Source organism: Herpailurus yagouaroundi, unplaced genomic scaffold, assembly GCF_014898765.1.
Source record: "Herpailurus yagouaroundi ecotype Mexico unplaced genomic scaffold, PumYag 185, whole genome shotgun sequence".
Lineage (NCBI taxonomy): Eukaryota > Metazoa > Chordata > Mammalia > Carnivora > Felidae > Herpailurus > Herpailurus yagouaroundi.
Window position 1 is genome coordinate 9,250,600 of NW_024412416.1, and position 20,640 is coordinate 9,271,239.

At 40.9% G+C, this 20,640-nt stretch overlaps 1 protein-coding gene and 2 long non-coding RNA genes across 4 annotated transcripts in view; 2 read left to right on the forward strand and 1 right to left on the reverse strand.

Annotated features, from left to right (window-relative positions):
* AGBL1 (AGBL carboxypeptidase 1) overlaps window positions 1-20,640 on the reverse strand; it is an 858,541-nt gene that overhangs the window by 732,496 nt on the left and 105,405 nt on the right. The gene's annotated exons all lie outside the window — the stretch shown is intronic.
* Window positions 872-18,725, forward strand: LOC121042423 (uncharacterized). Its single transcript, XR_005796184.1, has 3 exons — window positions 872-1,044; window positions 12,357-12,507; window positions 18,169-18,725. It is a non-coding gene; the product is annotated as an uncharacterized LOC121042423 (long non-coding RNA).
* LOC121042424 (uncharacterized) lies at window positions 10,353-11,753 on the forward strand. The gene is made up of 2 exons (XR_005796185.1): window positions 10,353-11,117; window positions 11,529-11,753. It is a non-coding gene; the product is annotated as an uncharacterized LOC121042424 (long non-coding RNA).

A 20,640-nucleotide genomic window follows, 5' to 3' on the forward strand; every position in this document is an offset into this window, starting at 1 on the left:
GAAATGAGGTAACCACTTTGTCAACCAATGGCTATAAATACAAATAAAGCAAAACTTTAAGCAGCTAAAGTCTAAATAAGTAAGAAAATACTTCCACTCCAAGAAACCAAATCTACTGCATTGAGACAGTGAACAGGGGCCCCAAAATCAGTGCCTTTGGGGTGCTGAGCTGTTCCCCACTCCACATGGACATCCAGCACCCATGTTGCTGGTAGTTTCACTGATTCCACAGAAGAGGACTTTTTGAGAGGGCTTATTTTCTCAGAGTTTAAACCCATACCACCATCCCACATTATGTGCATCCCCCAGTTGGATGTCCAAGTGGGATTGAAAGTAGAAATGCCAAAATGTCCTCCTCCATCAACTTTCCCTGACTGTACATACTGAATGGGTCATTTAATAGATTCTTACAAAATACCCTGCTCCAAGAAAACTACAATACCCAAAGGCAAAGTAGAACAGCTTCTATCCTATCCATTGTCCCAATGGGGTGGGCTAACTCAGTCAAGATGCTAGAGGTCAGAGGTCACTTCCAAGCTCCTCCTCAGATAAAGCCAAACTTAAACCACTGGCAAATTTCTAAATATTCTTTTGTCATGAATTTAGCAAAAAGCCACAGACTTAGAAGAAGTCAATTTACTTCTTCAAGTAGAAATAAACTTTAAGAGGCTTTATAATAGTCTTAAGTCATCTGTCTCCACTCTTTGGGGGGCCCGTATAAATGCCAAGCCCTGTGCTAAGTGTCCTATGGACATGATTACACATCAGTTAATCTTCACAGGAATACCAGAGGGTGAAATCATCAGTTCTGTCTTACAATGGCAACAGTGAATCTCACAATGAGCAAAGTTCCAAGTTCCAAGTTCCCGCAGCTAGCAAGAGGCAGTGTTGACACAAAAGTCTACATCTGCCTGACTCTAGAGCTAGTGCTCTAGAGATCTAGTGATCTCTCCACCTTCAGCATAGTTCTAGAAAGATTATAAGATAGCTCTCAGTTCAATTTCTTCATCATTTCAATAAGGGCTGTGCAGTTCAAGAGGTCAGGTAGGTGACTGGTACGAGGTCATATCATAGGATTAATGTGTCACTGGGCCAATGAAACAAACAACTTGTTGCACTTGACTCCAGCGCTTGCCTACAGGAAGCAGTTAAGCTGAAGCATGAGTGGATGATGATATTTAGAGGTAATCATGGTGACAAGGAAGGAGAACTCTATTGGTAGCAAAGCCACAGAGGTCCGTGAATGCCAGAGCTGAGCTGATGAATTAGGAGCTACAGAGCTTGGGTTAGAAGCCTGGAGGTGCCACTTTTGTGGTCGTGGGTTCTGGGCTTACTTGACTGCTCCAAATCTTGGTTTCCTCATCTGTAAAGTGGGTATAATAAGATGTAACTGATGGGAAGGTATGAAGAGTGAGGTGAAGCAAAGATTAAATTAAGGGAAATTAAATTAAATTAAAATCTACCACACTTCCTGAAACACAACATGAACCTGAATGGCATCACTGGCAGAACTAAGTGAGGAAGTGAAGGTTCATGTCTGCACATGTGTTTGCAGATGGTGAGCCCGCAGGCTGTCATTTGCCAGTCAGGAGAGGCCCCTGGAGAAAAATGAGTCCCTATTCCCCAGTACATGGAGAAACAGAATGACCAAATTATCTCTTGGAAGTAAAACAGTCTATAACTCAGGGGTGCCTGGGTGGCTCGGTCGGTTAAGCATCCGACTTTTGGTTTTGGCTCAGGTCATGATCTCGGCAATTCCTGAGTTCAAGCCCCGCATCCGCTCCACACTAGCAGTGCAGACCCTGCTTGGGATTCTCTCTATCTGCCCCTCCCCTGGCTCGTGATCTGTCTCAAAACAAATAAAAATTTTTAAAAAATATTCTGTAACTCAGATGGCCTAGATATAGAAATTGCCACCTAGATTTTTTATCTATATTTTTGTGTAATAAGTTACCACAAACTGAGCAGCTTCAAACAGCACTCATTATCTTACCATTTCCATGGGGCAGGAACCCATGGCTTAGCTAAATTCTCTGTTATGGTTTTACAAGACTGTCAGGTGTCAGCTAGGCATCAGCCAAGGCTGAGTCTCCATCTAAAGGCTCCACTGGGGAAGGGTCTGCTTCCCCTCTCAAACAGGCTGTTGTCAACATCATTTTGCTGAGGACCCTGGCATCTTGCTGTCTGTTGGCTAAAAGACCAATCTCAGCTTCCTAGCGGCCACCCGCTATTCCTTGCAAAGTGGGTTTCCCCAACGTGACTACTTTCTTCACGAAAAGGGAGAGTTTCCACGTGAATATGTAAATAAGATAGAGTCTGATAAAACACAACATAATCACAGGACAAACATGCTATATTTTTGTCGTATTCTATTGGTTAGAAGCAAGTCCCAACTCTTCCCCACACTCAAGGGGAGTGGAATACACAAAAGTATAAATACCAGGAGATGGGGATCACGGGGTGGAGGGTATCTTCAGTTCTACATACCACACAGAGCTTCTTGTAATCTTTAGCATTCAGATACCACGATCCTAATAATCTCCTCACCAGGACATGACCCTCTCTTGTCCTCTCCTTTCCAGAGAACGGAACACTACCTTCTCAGAAACCGAGCATACAGCCTCCTCCCCAGCTTGCCTTTACCGGGCACACACTCAAACACCCCCATTTCAAGGTCTAGAGTGCTTTTAAGTTGTCCATTCTTTTCGATCTCTGATGTTTCCACCCTAGTCCAAGCATATGGAGGTCTGGGACATCACTGAGAAATGTAATTTCTGGAGTTTCTAGAGTTATTAGCTCTTGGTTGAAATTTACAGTTTAATTTCCTGCATAATAAATGCAAATGAGCTGCATGATCATTTTAGATATATTAGAAAATACAGTTAAGCATAAAGAAGTAGAAATCATGAAAATCACCCAAATATCTCTCCCTTAACTACTGCCATAACTCCAGAACAAATCTCTCCATAACCTCTCAAGCTACAACTAGAGTGATCTTCTCAAGAACACCTGGTTAGGGCACCCTCACATTGCCACCCCACACCCAGTCTTGCTCTTGGATAACAAGCTAAATCTGAAACATGGTCCAGGAAGCTCTACCAAATCTGCCTGCCACCACCCCTCCACCCAGCCTTGTCTCATATCACCCTCTCTTATGGTCCATAAGGCCAATATTCCCTCTACCAGTCCTTGGAACATGTTCCCATCACTTGTCCTTTGTCCTTGCTAACGCCACAGCCTGAAATGCTCTGGGCCTTCCCTCCTCCTTCACATGTAGTTACTACCTCATCCTTCCAATCCTAGTTTAGTTTTCACCTCCTCAGGGAAGACTTCCTTGATGGCTAATCTAGGTCCATGTCCTTTATGGGTGTGTTTATCCTTTCCCCCCATTTTCTCATTGCACAATTTGATTCTTAATTATTCACTCAGTGATGTGATTATTTTATTAATCTCTGTCTCCTCCCTGCAGTCTGCAAACTCCAGAAAACAAGAAACCTTCATTTTGCATTATTCTTCCCCCCACCATTTAATAGTATTTGAATACAGAGCACCATCAAATATTTGTTGAGCCTTTTCCAAAAATTGGGCTCTGCTCTAGGAGCTTCATATACACTATTCATTCATCCAGAGATATTTATTGAGCACCAACTATGTGCTGGGATAAACTGATAAACCAAAGATTTTTGTGTTCAAAAGGGTTGAGGTAGCATGACAAAAAAAAAAAAATAGCTAGTATACAATATTTTTGAGTAATACATTAAATTCATATTCTAAAATGCGATAAATGCTAAGGGAAAAACAGAAAAAAGTAAAAACAGGGTAAAGAGATCAGAAGTGCTGGGATGGGTTAAGATTTAAGAGACTGTCTGGAGTAGGCCTCACGGAGGAGGCAACAGCTGAGACGTGAAAAGAAAGGAAGTTGCCGTATAAATATCAGAAGGCAGCACGTGCAGACACCCTGAATGACAACAGGCTGATTTGTTCAAGGACAAGCAAGTTGGACAGGGCTGCTGGAGCCAAAGAGGGTGAGAGAGGAGAGCTGGAGCTGACGGGAGGAACAGGGACCGTTCACACAGGGCCTGGAAAGCACTGTAAACGCTTTCACTTCCCTCCAAGCGAAGCATTCCCTACAGGATTTTGAGCAAATGATCTAACATATTTTAAGGTTTCTCTGGCTACTCTACTTTTTTAAATGAAAATGAAAAAGGACTCTAGGGAAGCAAGAGTAGAAACCGGAGACAGACCAGAATATAAACCAGTAGAAAGCTACAAGGAGCTTGCTCTACAAGGAGCAAACCAAATGCAGAAACAAACAAAAAGGATTACATGCCATGGCCAGAGTGGGATTTATCCCAAGAATGCAGGATTGGTTTAACATCTGAAAGTCAACCAATGTAATAATCCACCATAGGAACAGAATAAAGGATAAAATCCACATTACTGTCTCAACAGACACGGAAAAAGCATTTGATAAAATCCATCACACTTTCATGATAAAAACATTCACCACATTAGGGATATGAGAGAACTTTCTCTACCTGATAAAGGGATCTACTTGAAACTCACAGCTAACATGATACACAGACAAAAAAAAAAGAATGAATACTTTTCCCCTGTGATCAGAAACAAGATAACGATGGCCATCGTCACCCACCACCTCTGTCCAACACTGTACAGGAGGTCCTAGATGCAGCATTTAGGAATGAATGAATGAATGAATGAATGAACGAATGGCATACAGACTAGAAAAGAGGAACTAAAACTATCTCCATTTACAGATGGCTCGGTTTTGTATAGATAAAGTCTGAAAGAATCCACCAAAAGACTATCAGAGCAAGTTCTGCAATGTGACCACAAGAAAAGATCACTATACAAAAGTCAACTGTATTTTGTATAATACACTAACAATGAGTAGTTCAGAAATGAAAATTTTAAAAAGGCAACCTCACGTATCATGGCAGCCAAAAGAATACAGTTCTCAGTAATTACAGAAGAGACCCAGGCTTTTACACTGAAAAAAAAAAAATAGAAAACATGGTTGAAAATAAAGTTTTTAACATTTAAATAAATAGAAATTCTCTAAATTTCACCTGCCACCTAACTACTATTATGGACCTAAAACCAGGGCAAGCATGTACACTCCAGGCCTCCTCCTTCAGGGCACAGCCAGAGTGATGTCAAGAGGAACACGGATATCGTTTTGAATTCAGAGCTAACAGGATTTCTTGACAGCTTCCTATGAGACGTAACAGTAGCTCAGTTATTTCTCACAACAATCCCCATTTTAAAGATGAAGGAACTAATCAAGGTACATTAACCTGTCTGAAGTAGCATGAGAAGGCAACAGGGCTGGGATTTGGCCTTGAGTTGGTCTGACCCAACATCTGAGCACTTAATGCCCCTGGGCCCTTAACCCCAACACTGGGCCCATAGAGCTTTCAGAAAGAAGGAAGAAAATGGTCAGAAAGAAAGAAGGAAGTGGTCCTAAGAATTTGCCCCTAAAGCCTCTCTAGAGCTGGCTGGGGGATGTGGGGGTGTAACAGCAGAAACAGAAAGTGGTGGTGGTTGTTGGGGGGGGTGGGTAGGAATTAGCTAAATAACAGGCGGATAAAGCAAGAGGACTTTTACAAGGGATAGAACATGTTGCCTGCAGAGCACAGGCACCCAGAACGCCATCTGGTACAGTCCCGGCCTCCTGCCTGGCTTGAAAGCGAGTAGCAGGATGGATAAAAGTACACACACACACACACACACACACACACACACACGCACACGTGAGAAGCTGAGTTACCAAGGAAAATGGATGGAAAATGGATCTTGCTAATCAGCATTTTTTTTTTTTTTTTTTTTTTAATGTTTATTTTGAGAGGAGAGAGAGCAGGGGAGGGGCAGAGAGATAGGGAAAGAGAGAATCCCAAGCAGGCTCCACACTGTGAGCGTGGAGCCAGATGTGACGCTCGAACCCAGAACCCATGAACTGTGAGATCATGAACTGAGCCGAAGTCAGATGTTTAACTGACTGAGGTGCCCCTGATCACCATTTTCAAGGGAGAGAGGAGAAAATAAAAATGGAAACCAAGATGGCTCTAGCATCATGAAAGAAAAGAAAAACCCTGAACACATAGTGTAAAGGTTGAACTGATCCTGTGCCCAGCATGGAAACTGTCCCTCTTTCTCTGGAGGGCGGGGGTGGGGGAGAGGAAGAAAAAACAACCCCCACCTCCCAGCTCTGTCCAGATGCTGCCAAAGACAGTTTGTGGGAGCCATCATTCATCATGGGAAATTTTTATAGGAGAAATTGAAACACAGACCTCAGACTGGTGTGGTTAGTAATACTCAGCAGGAAGTGTGATGGAGGGGTGGCTACTGCCTGAGCCAGGGAACCAGGAGCTCAGCTCTGCAGCCAAGGCTGGGACAACCCCACCCCACCTGGTCTGTCAGAGGAGCAACTCCGCAAAGCAGAAATGGTTTGGAAGGACTTCTAAATTCAGGGGCAGGGGCAGCAGGATCAAGGACTTGGACACAAGCCTTTGAGACTCCCCAAGGCCAGGACGAGGAAGAGTAATGTCTGAGGAGGGGAAGAAGAAGGGTGGGGATTCCAATAAACTCTCACATACAGGGGACTCTTTCTCTACAGAGGTGTGTAACTCTCAAGTTGGTACTTAAAGCAAATATTACCTTTGGGCTTTCTTAAATTATTCATAAAGTAAAATATACACGGATATGTGACTCTAAGCCTATTCTGTAATGTGTGTGTGTGTGTGTATATATATATATATATATATATATATATATATATGTAAATGTATAATGAGTACAGTATATAATCATACACGTATATGCAAAATAAAATGTTACAGAATGTTTTGTTATATTGCTGTAGTAGATCAGTTGCTATATCACACATTTAGTCAAATTCCTGTGATTCGACCCATCTAGAAATATCTGGACGCAAAAAGGAAAGACCGGATCCCTATCTCATTGCATAGCACAGAGCAGGTACCCAATAGATATTTCCTGACCTCATGAATAAATAAAAACGTATCTGATTTTGGAGATCTGGTTTTGGATGGCTCAGTTGGTTAAGTGTCAGACTTCAGCTCAGGTCATGATCTCACCTTTTCTCTCTGTCTCCCCCTACCCCACTTGCATTCTCTCTCTCTCAAAATAAACAAATAGGCTTAAAAAAATGTGTCTGATTTTTGCTCCAGCTAAAGGCCAGAGCAAAGACAAACCTGACCATTCTGGCCTGTTTGGTTGAGGGATAACAGAGGGACCCCCAAGCTTGGTGCCATGACTTAGCACCCCCAGCACCAATACAACCAGCACTTTGAAAGGTGGTCATTCACAAAAAAGACAAATATTGTATGATTCTTTCCACTTATATGAGCTGACTATTATAGGCAAATTCATAACCAGACTCAAGGCAATCTGGGGCTGGTGGGGAGGAGAATGAGAGCTATTCCTTAATGGTTACAGAGTTTTATTTGGGGTACCAAAAAAGTTTTAAAAATTGATCGTGGTAATGGTTGCACAACATCAGGAATATAATTAAGGCCACTCAATCATACACTGTAAAATGGTTAAAATGGTAAATTATATGTGGTGTGCATTTTACTACAAAAAAAGTTGTCATTGGATCTGATGAGTCCTCTCTTCAAAAAACCAACTTAGGTCTTTTAGGAAAGAAGGGGTAAGAGTGCAATGGCCTGCAAAGTGCTCCCTCTCTTGACAGGACATGGGAATAGCACCAGAAAAGTTCACCAGTCACCCAGCCAGTGATTCTCCAGCTGGAGTGAGATCAGAACCCTCGTGAAGGGCTCGTGAAAACAGGGTGGTGGGCCTGCCCCCAGAATTTCTGCCTTAGGAGGTCCCGGTTGGCAGCCTCAGAAATTGCACTTGTAACAATTTCTCAGGTGCCACTGATGCTGGTGGTCTCCAGATCACACTTGTAAACCACAGACCCAAGTAGCGGGTGCTCAGTAGACTTGGTGGAGAGGAGTCCTCCTGGGACATGATTCTTTCCTGCAAAATTCTCAAGACCCTCAGTGATGTCTCCTAGTGGTGCCATGATTGCTGGACCTCAAGGCAAAGACTCCATAAACATCCCTCTCTCTGAACTAAAATTACAGACTATCACCTGAAAAGATATCCATGAGTTTTCAGAGACTCTTTCCAAACTAGAGTCTGAGGTTCCAGACAACAGAAGCCATTATTCATTTTTGTCTGTCTCCAAGCCTTACCATGACTTGGCACTCATTTCTCAACTGACAGGATTAATGCCTGGGATTCCCAACATCCTTGGAGTATTGAATCTCTTCTAGAAATCAGGGGCTTCAGTAAAATTCAGATGATAGGGGCAATCCCACTTCTTTAAATGTTTATTTATTTCTTTTGAGAGAGAAAGAGAGAGAGAAAGAGAGAGAGAGAGAGAGGGAGAGGGGGAGAGTCGGTTAAAGGGGGAAAGAGAGAATCCCAAGCAGGCTTCGTGCTGTTAGCGCAAGCCCGATATGGGGCTTGATCCCACAAACCATGAGATCATGACCTGAGAGTCAGACATGTAACCAACTAAGCCACCTAAGTGCCCCAACCCCACTTCTTTAAAGGACTGGCTTTATTGTCAACAAATCCAACATTACTTATAATCTTCCAGAGAACTCAAGACACATAGTGCTACTTGAAATTCCCCTCCACACATCATGGTCTGGCATTTTGCCACAGGTTTAGACAAGCAATGGGAGGATTCTCATTCTCTAAAAAGCTTTCCCTCCCTTTGCCTTTTCCCATCTAGCAAACTCCTCCCTACCTCCCAACAATCCAGCTCAAGTTCCAGCCCCTGTTACCTCAGTTCCAACTTCTGGAAAGTTCTTCCTCTGAGTTTCCATCACAGTTTCTACTTTCTCTTACCACAGCATTTTTACAGTAACACAGACATGATCTACTTGTATATTTAACTCCATATTTGGCTAGAAGTTCTCTGAAGACAGAAACTGTATTATGATCTTTGAAGTCTGAGCACCTGCTCCATAGTAGTTTTTTAAATATGTTTTTTTAATGTTTATTTATTTATTTTTGAGAGAGTAGGGGAGGAGGAGAGAGGGAGAGAATCCCAAGCAGGCTCCATGCTTTCAGTGCAGAGCCCAAAATAGGGTTTAAACTCACGAACTGTGAGATCATGACCTGAGCCAAAATCAAGAGTCAGACACTTAAGTGACTGAGACACCCAGGTGCCCCCATAGTAATTTTTAAATACAGGCTTGGTGTCTGAATAAATTAGTAAGTGAATAGGTGGCAAAAGTCTTCTGCTAAACTTAAATGTACCTTAATCTTAACCCCACATTACCTCTAGAAACCACATAAAATAAGGGTCACAAAGAAGAACTTTTTTTTTTAAGACTATCAGGAGTGAGTTGGAATATGGGAGGAGGGCAAGGAGGCAAGGAAGGCACTGACTGGGTAAGGGGGAATGACAATGGGCAGGCTGCTCAGCTCTGCTGAGAAGGGGGTGTGGCATCATGATTCTTCAAGGTAAGTCAACAAGCTTGTAGTAAAGCCAGAGCTGGTAGCAGCCAGAGCTACCGGTGGAGTCCACCTGCTTTGTTTCAGACTCTCTCTAGAAAGCTTGGATATTTTCCCAGACCCCTCACCCACTGTAAGCCTCATCCTTCAATCTTCATCCAGAAGTACAATGAAGAATTTGATGGCTTTGCCTAGATTGCAAGGTGAAGGAATTTTTTTCCTCTGTTTACAGTTCTGTTTCTATTCCATTTGGAATTCCTGAATTATTCATAACCACTGTACCGTAAACAAGTCTTTGCCTATGGGATGTATGGGTGGATGGACGGACAGATGGATGGATGGATGGATGGATGGATGGATGGATGGAAAGGTGGCACAAGAGATACGAGCTTCTCGTTCAAAGTAAAACTCTTAATGAGTTCACTTCCCTTCCTCCCAAAACCCCATTAATTTCATTGTGGAAATGCAAAACAAATAATTTCATAACAGTGGAGGTAATGGGAGGGGGAAGTCATAAGCCAACCAAAGATTCTAACAAATTTTGGGAGACAAATAGAAAGTCTACTGACAAATGAAGCAAAGGAAAGGAAGCCACAGCCCAAAAATAGCTGTAATGGGACAGCAGATGGGGCTGAAGGGGTCTTTCAATGTAGGGGGCAATCTCTCAATCAGAAACCCAGAAAGGCTATGGGTCAAAATTCTACCCAACCCCCCACTCTCATCTGAAAAACAGTTTCTTATTCTTGAGTAATATACAAAAACCTCACAAAGGAAAACAATATTCAGATTGCTAGTTCTGGAATCAATATCTTAAGAAACTTCTGAAAATATTTTCAACCCTAAATTATTACTTAAAAGACAAGTTTTGTATATATCTCAGGTAAGATGGTACACTGTGACTTTCAAGTACAAGAAAAACATTTTTTTTTTCATTATGTGCAGCTCTCAGACTCTTGAGAATGTGTTGTGCCTAGATTGGCAAACACAGATCTACATCATGAAATATTTTGATTCTCATAGCCATGGATGAACTTCCCACTTTTTTTATTTCCCTCAGCCTCTCAGAGCCTTTTGAGGTGATTATTACATAGTAATTTATGCCCTTGCCCTCAGACCCTTATGTAATCTTTATCCTCTCCAGGGAAAGGATGAACCCTGGTAACTCTCACAACACCTAGCACCCAGGCTTTGCATGTGGTAGGTCTCCATGGATGCTATCCAAATGAAAGCTTCCCACAGCTTCCAGATGGTAGGGAATAAGGACATTGAACTTTTGCTATTTTAAGGATGATAAAATGTTACCCCCAACATAAAAGGTTCTTCTGAAAGTGGATTGTCAGTCACTGGAATCCACTGAGTGTTCACAATGTGGCAGGCTCCATGCCAAGTCCTTACTTACTTGTTTCAAATTTTTTACAACAGATCTGAGGTTGTCCCATCTTATTATGAAGAAACTACAATTGGGGAGATTAACAAAACCTTCTCAGAGCAGATACTTAAACCCAGGTCTTCTGATTCCAAGTATAGTGCTGGTTCTACAGCACAATGTCTTTCTTCTAAGAAACCGATTGAGAAAGAAAAACAGAGAAAAGGAAGAGGTGAGGAAACAGGGCCACATGAAAGTGCCCCTACCCCCATGTCCAACACAGAGTTTAGTCTGTCGAACTTTTGTAATGGAGTTAAATCGATGGTCTCAAATTGGCCTTCTTTGTCTTCAGGCACCTCCCCCTACATGTGTCCAGGACTATCTGTTCTTGCATTACAAATACCCTTAGACGAGAAGGAGCTTCCAACTCTATTGGACCCATGCAACATACTAAAGTAGCTGATAAGACAGATTCAAAGTTCTAAAGCTCCACATAAATGCATTTCAGCAAAAAAAGGATGCCGCAAATTCCTAAGGTGGCCTGAGAGTTGGACACATTCCACATTTGCATATAAGAATTTTGATATTCTCTAACAATCTGTAACACTGCTCCTCTCCATTGCTTTTCTACCCCTCCCTCCAGCCATGATGTTTCTTTGGTGGTACCTGATGTACATCATGGGTTTGGAGATGAAGACTAGCTGCCATCACCTGATCCCTGGACAAAGCTTTCCCAGTGAAGATGGACACAATACATTTTCTGCATACTGTGAAAAAAAAAGGGTCTGCCAACCCACTGAGTCACAATGTTATGTGACAGCATCATCTTTGTGGACTGAAAGATTTCTAAAAGTCATTTTCTATTTAAGGCAGCTCCTATTCTGTGGTCAAGCAACTCAAATGTGGGCAGTAGGAAACTATGTGTGCTTGTTAGTTATATCCAGATTAGAAGACCAGAATGATGATAGGCACATGATGTCTTTAATCAACACCCTGCCCAAGATAGCCTTCCTGACTATGAGAGCACCCTCTATTTGAGGGTGACGTTTTGTGGTGACCCTTCTCTATGGAGAAGAGAGGAAAAGATTTGGAAAATATAATATCCTACACAGAATTCTCCATATCTTTGCTAGGTCTTGGTTGACCCATTGACAAATCTACAGTAGTTCTAGGACACCTGTAGACTGGACTATTCCTATGTATTATCAAAATTGTGTTAGCCAAGTAGAGTGTGATGTTAATAATAGATATGCATTTTACCACATACAAGTATTCACACAGGCTAAATAATGCAAAACATACCTAATATGCTTTTGATTATCAGTATATTAGCAGCTATGTAATTATATTTTTTACACCATTATTATATGCCGTGCAGTTAAAATACATGAAAGTGCATCATAAGTGGATGGGAGTTTGAATAAGAAGGCTACACTTTTTTCCAATTTAATGAATTCCTGATTCTTTGCAGCAAAACCATGATGAAAATTAATGAAAATCCCAGTGGCTATTATTCTAGCAGAAGAATATGATGGAAGTAAGAAATGCTATAAAATTACCACCTTTAAACAATGAACCATAGGGGGTATCTCCCCCTCCAGGGTCTGCAGTTTGAGTAATTGGTAAGTCACCCTTGTCTAGAAAGACACCATAGATGACTTATATGAGGCACAAAGGATTGAGTGGACTTGGTAAAGATATTTTTTCTTATAATTTTTTGAAATTGAGAGAAGTTTCATTTTAAAAAAATTTAAGTCTCTGATCCATCAAGTTAAGAACTCCAGCTCTTTTGCTTTTCCTCTACTTCTCTGTGCTGTGACCTAAAATAAATCCAAGCCAAATGAGGCCTTAAAAATGAAGAAATGAAAAATTAAATTGTGAGACAGACCTTCCAAAGTACTGCATCTGTCCTTCAAACAACTGGGCCAACAAATGGAAATAGTGTAAAACAATGAACAGCATTCATCTGGGACCTAGATTTACAGAATAATCTAATCTTTCCGTTGGAAATCAATCCAGGCCCCAAGGGAAGGTCATCCTTGTCTACAATAAACACAACCATTATCTTGGCTTTTGCAAACCAGGCGGTTGTGTCAACCCCCAGGCATATAAGAATCATCCATGTTTATTTTAACAACCCCAACTGATAGGACTAAATGGGTTTAAAGATTAAATGCCTTTCTAGGGTGGGTTTCCTACATTTGCAGAGAGTTTTTTGCTAAATAAAATTAGGTTCAAAAAAACATAAATCATGAGAACTAATTTTCCTCGTAAACAACAGGAAAATGTTTAAGCCTTTTCCAGGGAGGCCAGAATCTTTTATGTTGCCAGAAGCCTGCCTATAAATTCATTAGTCAGATTTACTCTATTGGAGCCATGTAGCTTAGAGAAAAGTTCATCTAAGATGGAATAAGTCAGCTGCTGAGGAATGTCACAATTTCCATAACAGTACAATGTCATGCATGAAAGAACAAAGTGCTTGGGAAGTTAGCACTTTTGATAAAGCAGGAATCAGATGATGACCGTCCAGCACATGGTCATTCATTAGTGCCCTCTGCCATCATGTCCTTTGGGTACCATCAGCCAACTACATTCTGCTGTAGTCAAATGTCATGAGAGTCTCAAGAAGTGCAATCTTCTTTTGGGACAACAGACAGAACGAGAGGGAACCTATAATGTTACAATCAGCAGGTCCAAAAGGCTATTGTGCTGAATACAAATCCCAGCAAATATCCTGTGTTCAAATAAGCATGCAAGCCACTTCGCACAACATCCTTCCATACTGAGATAGTTGAACAAATTATGATACATCTGCATGATATACCTATGCAACTCTTACAAGGAATGGATAGGCCTATGTATTTTTGCTGAGTGATAATAAACAACCTGAATAACAGTAAGTAACATGTCAATATTAAAAAGTAAAAAGTGCGGGTGTCTGGGTGGCTCAGTCGGTTAAGCATCCAACTTCGGCTCAGGTCATGATTTCACGGTTCATGGGTTTGAGCCCCGCATCAGGCTCTGTGCTGACAGCTTGGAGCCTGGAGGCTGCTTCACATTCTGTGTCTCCCTTTCTCTCTGTCCCTCTCCCACTCACACTCTTCCTCTCTCTCCCTCTCTCTCTCTCTCTCTCTCTCTCTCTCTCAAAAATAAACATTTTTTTAATTTAAATAAAAAGTAAACAAGAAAGCATGCATCTGCAATGAATGATATATGCACATATGTACATATGAACATATAGGGACATTTGGCAAGCATTAAAAAGAATAGGAACTTATGCCACAAATTGTATTTAGCAGCAATCTCCAGGGAATGGAATTGGTATAGAAAAAGGAGCATTTGTAATTTTTCTAAACACTGCATTATAGGGACGCCTGGGTGGCTCAGTCGGTTGAGTGTCCAACTTAGGCTCAGATCATGATTTCACGGTTCTTTTTTTTTTTTTAATTTTTTTTAACGTTTATTTATTTTTGAGACAGAGAGAGACAGAGCATGAATGGGGGAGGGTCACAGAGAGAGGGAGACACAGAATCTGAAACAGGCTCCAGGCTCTGAGCTGTCAGCACAGAGCCCGACGCGGGGCTCAAACCCAAGGACCGTGAGATCATGACCTGAGCCGAAGTCGGACGCTTAACCTACCAAGCCACCCAGGCGCCCCATGATTTCACAGTTCTTGAGTTCGAGCCCCACATCAGGCTCTGTGCTGACAGCTCAGAGCCTGGAGCCTGCTTCAGATTCTGTGTCTCCCTCTCTCTCTGCCCCTTCCTCGCTCATGCTCTGTCTCTCTCTGTCTCTCAAAAATGAATAAACATTTAAAAAAATTATAAAAAAAACTGCATTATATTAATTTCCTATTAATTTCAGCTTGAGCTGCCATGACAAAATACTACAGACCGGATCGCTTAAACAGCATAAATTAATTTTCTAACAGGTCAGGAGACTAGAAGTCTGAGATCAAGGTCCAGCAGGGTTGGTTTCTGGTGAGATCTCTCTTCCTGGCTTGCAGATGGCTGCCTTTGCACACTGCCTTCATCTGGCTTTTCTTGGGTGTAGACTCTCTTTCTCTCTCTCATTTTTCTTATAAGGCTACCAGTCTTATCAGATTGGAGCCCTATCCTTATGACCTCACTTAACCTTAATTACTTCCTGAAGACTCTATCCCCAAAAACAGTCAGTTGCATTAGAGTTAGGGCTTCAACATATCAATTTTGGGAGGGAAACAATTCTGTAAATGTGTCTTTAATGGACATTATTAGCGGCCTGCCCAGCATTTATCTCCTTCCAAATAGAAACTCTATTTTGTGCAGGTATCTACTTATCCCATGTGTAGCCAGGCGCTTAAGGAAGGGCTCATCCATCCTTGCTGTGGATTAGTTTAGCAATAAGGCTAAGACCCAATTCTAGCCAAAGACATGTGAGAAATAGTCTACTGAGGGATTCTAGAACAAGTCTCTTATCTCCTAAGAAAAAGCCCTGGGAAGCAATGGTCACTCCTCTTCTTAAGGATATAGCCATTCTCAATTTGAGGCCTGTACCTGCTTCAGCCATTCTGTTACCAATCTGAGTATAAAGTCAATACTGAATATGGCAGAGGCAAAGAAGGGAAAACCTAACCTCTTAATGCTGTCACTGACTCACAGGATCAACTATCCCACAGCTGACCTTCCCAGTCACACGAAGCAATAAAATTTCTCATTGCTCAGATCATTATAAGTCAGGGTTTGTTCTGTGGCCTGGTCAAAATCATCATAAATGATGCAATTTGTAAGAAATGCTTAAAATGAATCTTTTTAAAGATTTTTTTATAAATCACTTTCCTAGAAATTTACAACATGTATTAGCATACTAAAGACTGACAAATCTGTTTTAAAAATCCTATTGTGGCTGAACCAGAGCTCCCCAAATTTATTTGATAACGGGGTCCTTTTATGTTCCCTTCAGCAAGTCCTAATATCATCAACAAAAGGAAATAGTTGTTGAAAGACACCCCCAGGGCACAGCTGGGATAGACTGGGCAACATGGGGAAATGAAGGAGCCTGAACTGAAGGAACGAGCAGCAAAGGTTCCCTAAGGAAGGAAACTCTTGAGGGACTTTTAAAATCTGGGATGTCCAATATTTTTTTTTTTTTTTTTTTTTTTTTTTTACTATGCTGCCCTTTGGTTTCAATACCATCACAAACATCTTTGGTCCCAAGTCTTCGTTAAATCTGCCATGCAGACATTTACTGGTGAATACTGAGAGCAAAAAGATACTCCATTTCCCATATTTCACTTTAATCCCAAGGACATGGAATCCCAGCAAGCCAGATGATTTTCAGACTTTCAACAATCTGTCTATGTAATGCTACACACACACACACACACACACACACACACATGTTTCCTAGGTATCATTTGGGTGGGGGCATTACATTTGGGACTCATTATCCCATGAATCTGATGAACTAATCAATGTTAAATATGTAGTAAATACAAATAAAAACTAGGTAAACCGTATGAAAAATAGGCAATGCAACATAACCTCACCTTCAGAGCTGTCACAGAGAAGGGCATATTTGTACACGGGCATCTCGTTTGGTGCAGGATGACCACAGGCAAATTCAACCAATCAGAAATCTGAAATATCCCAGCCAAAAGCCCTTCACCAAGGTGCCTTTCAACTACCAGTTATCATTACGAGGATTTTATAAATATTTGTGGGATGTTATGATTAACATGTCTTTCCCTCTTAATTTATAAAACCTAAGAGGACAGGGACCATATCTATTTTACTTACCATCCCGTCCCCAGTGCCTACACAGTACCCCACCTATAGTAAACTCTTAATAAATATGTGATAAAAGAATGAATCCATCAGTGAATAAGGCATTTAATAACACTCACAGATCAACTGAAGAAGTGAATCGCTCATGCTTAGTGACTGTAATAAAGAATAAATATATGCCCATCATAAAATAATGTCTACAAGTAGAAGAGAACATGTCAAAGACAGTATATTTGTATCAGGTTCTTCAGAAAGACTTATTTGACAAATTATGGAAATGCGTATCTTTCCTTATATATGTCTGTTGCCTAAAACTTGGTAACTTAATCCTTTCGTGCATATTTTGATGGGGTTAGGAGCATGATTAAATCATATAGCAGAACTGGGGGGGGCTCTGGCACTCCCTTTGGAATGAAGGGCTGCCTGTTCTGTGCCCAAGTAATGGCACATCCTCCCCTCCTACTAACTATCCAACATGCGATCAGAAATTTGTTCCATAATTCATCGTGTCTCTTGAGTTATCACAAAGGTTATCATAGGTTAATTAGTTGTAAAACTGGTTAATGTTTCAGGAGGTTGGATCTTCCAGTATACAGGGACATAGACACGGAGAGCTTTGTTTTCCAGAATGCTTTACTTCTAAAACCACTATCGCAGAAATCCACAAATACATTACATTGAACAATATTTTTTTTCAGACACTGAAAGCAATGCTATAATCTGGCAGGGGCATGTGGGGAGCAGAAGGAGGATGTAGGAGAAATTTAGGAGAAAGACCCCAAGACTATGGCCAAGTAGACATTGCACGCCATTAGTATGTATCACTCTTTTTTTGAAAATGCCGCAGCACAGACCCAGACAGTTTGACAAATGAGTAGGATCATGGAGAACACTGAGGAAGATGATTAAGGGAGTGGAATAATTGATATATGAGGAGAGAGGCTTTTGAAAAATCTAATTATGAAGAGACCCAAATGATAAGTTTGCTGAGAAAGTGCAGATGTACTTCTGCTTTGCACTTGGAAGTAAACCCCAGAGCAGGTTAGGAACCAAAGGACTTGTTCCAACAGGACGTGGGTAGGAGTGAAAGGAAGAAATAAAAAATGGAAAAGTCAAGACCCAGTGTCAGGACAAAAGTCTTCACAGGAGAATGTGTTACTCTGTACAGATCTTCCCCCATGGCTGTCTGTTCTCCAGATAGAGGATTACTGCAGACCCCAGTTTCTGTCTGTAATGCCCCTCACGTGGCCTGACTGGGCAGCCAGAAGGGTCCTGTCATTTCCAATTAGGATGACTGTTTAATGTGAACAGCTTTGTGTTTAGAAGGGGGGATGTTTAGAAAATGTAGAAAATATTCCTAAATGAATAGGTCTTAAACAACCTTCAGAATCTGGCTAAAAGGGTGACTTAACTGAGAGGGGTACTCACAGCCCCATTCTTTACAGTCTGGACTTTACCACTGTCTGAAACAGCCCAGACCCTGATTCTGACGTCCAACTATATCTCTGTGTTGTCAAGGTTTTCCAGCACCTCGAATGAGACTTGTGGAGCCAGCCACCTGCTCTGTGCCTACATGCAAGTCTTGAGCACCTCATGTGTACCATTAAGCAAAACCTACTCAGAATGAAGAAGTGGCTCCACCTCAAGTGAACTATGGAGTCAAGATCAGAAAGAGCCAAGAGGGGCCAGAGTGACACTTTCCATTTGCCACCTTCTAATTTGGAAAAAATGGTTACATGGCTCTGTCGCAGCATTCTGAACTCCAGTGGAATGAAGCAATCTTCACCTAATAGATTGTCTCCCATTCCTATGATGGTATTCCTTGGCCCCGTTTCTGTGCTTACACTCTGCCAAATCCATGAGTCCTTCCTCTGGTCACCTCCTCTGTTGGAAAAGGAATGATTTGGGGAAGTTGGACAATAATAACGGACCAATTCACCTGCCTCTCAGTGACATTTCTAAATAGAGTCAGGGAAAGTATTCCCATCTGGGATGAAAGGGTTCCCAAAGGTTGCTTAATCAACCATCACAGTAGCTGGTATAATCAAATTTACAAATAAATCAAGGTGATATTATTTCTGTCTTCATAATTATTTATCTTCCCAAAAAAATGAATTAGGTTTTTTATAAGAATTTTTAAAGTATTTTTTAGCAATGAAAATGTGAAAAAAATTAAGCATAAAATAAATCTATTTATGGTATTTATCATGTCTGTTCTCAATTAGACAGGTAGGCTTTTTACAAAGATGGTACTAAAAACAAAGAAGGAAGCCCCTTCACTTCCAAAAGCCAAGGCCAAAGAAAAGGTGTTGAAAGCCAAGAAAGTGAAGCTGAAAGGCCTCAGCCAGAGAAAAAAGATCAGCAGGTCACCTGCCTTCCAATAGCCTAAGACACTACAGCTCTGACGGCAGCCCAAATATCCTTAGAAAAGCACATTAGAGGAAACAAGTCTGACCACTGTGCCGTCATCAAACCCCCCAACCACCAAGTCAGCAGTGAAGAAGATAGAAGTCAACAGCACACATGTGTCCATTGTGGATATCAAGGCCAACAAGATCAAATAGGCTGTGAAAAAGCTGTATGACACTGATGTGGCCAAGGTCAACACCCTGATAAGACTCCTAAAGATGATGCTTTAGATGTTGCCAACAAAATTGAGATCATCTAAACTGAGTGCAGCTAATTCTAAAGATAAATTTTTCAACATAAAAAAAAAAAAATAGGGTGGAATGGATGGGTGAACCAACAGATTGCTAAACAAGATGATGTATGTGTACTATTGATCATACTATACGCACTATTTTATAACTCGCATCTGCGTTTTCACCTAATATTATACTTTCAAACATTTTCCTAAAATACGTTTTAATGGCCACATAATATTTGGTGTTATGCATATACTGTTACCCGTTCATCAGTACTTTACAGTTCAGTTTGTAAGTTATTTCTAATCTTTTACTATTAGAAACAATGCTGTCTCGGTATCAATGGATGTGAATCTATGATCATTCTTTTAAGAATTCTGGAAGTGGAATACCTAGGTAAGAGGAATTAAGCTCTTTTATGGCTTTTCATTCACACAGACAGTTGCTGTATATGAAGACACCTGTTTGACCCTGCCCTCACCAGAACTCATGCTATCACATTTCATACTGGTCCATATGATAGACAAAAGATGTATGTGTATACACACAGGACTAAGTGCACATACCATTGTTCCTCCAATTTTTAAATTAAATTCATACAATTTATTATATATTTATATGATTTATTTAGAATACATTAATGTATGCAATGTATTTTATAAGTATATAATAAAATTATTATATATTTTTAAATTATATAGTAAAATATTCTATTGTATATTTAAAAATTATAAACTTACAATATTTATATTCTATTATAAATTTAATATATTACCTCCCAATACTAGGTACAGGGAAGATTTCCCAACATACATAAACTTTAAAAGTAACACAGAAAAGTTCAGAGCAGAGACAAGCCAAGTGATTTTTATTATTTTTAATTTATCTATTTTTAGAGAGCAAGAGAGCATGAGATGGAGAGGGGCAGAGAGAGAGGGAGAGAGAGAGAGAATCCCAAGCAGTCTCTGTGCTGTCAGCATGGAGCCTGATGTGGGGCTTGAACTCAGAAACACAAGATCATGACCTGACCTGAAACAAAGAGTCAGATGCTTAACCAACTGAGCCACCAGGGCACCCCATGCCAAGTGATCTGTAAAAGACAGAATGGTTTCTAGCCCAACAAGATTTGAGTGTGAATGGATTAAATGTATTAACAAATTTAGAGGAAAAAAAAAAAAAAGCCTGGGCCACTGTAATCAAAGAAAAAGAAGCATTGCAGGCACAAATGTTGAGAAAAACCCCAAGAAATGCTTTACAACAGAATCCCAAACCCAGGATAAGGCTCATTCAGTCCCACAGTAGATACATCTCCATTGCAAGGATGCCTGCAGCAGATCTAAGTTTT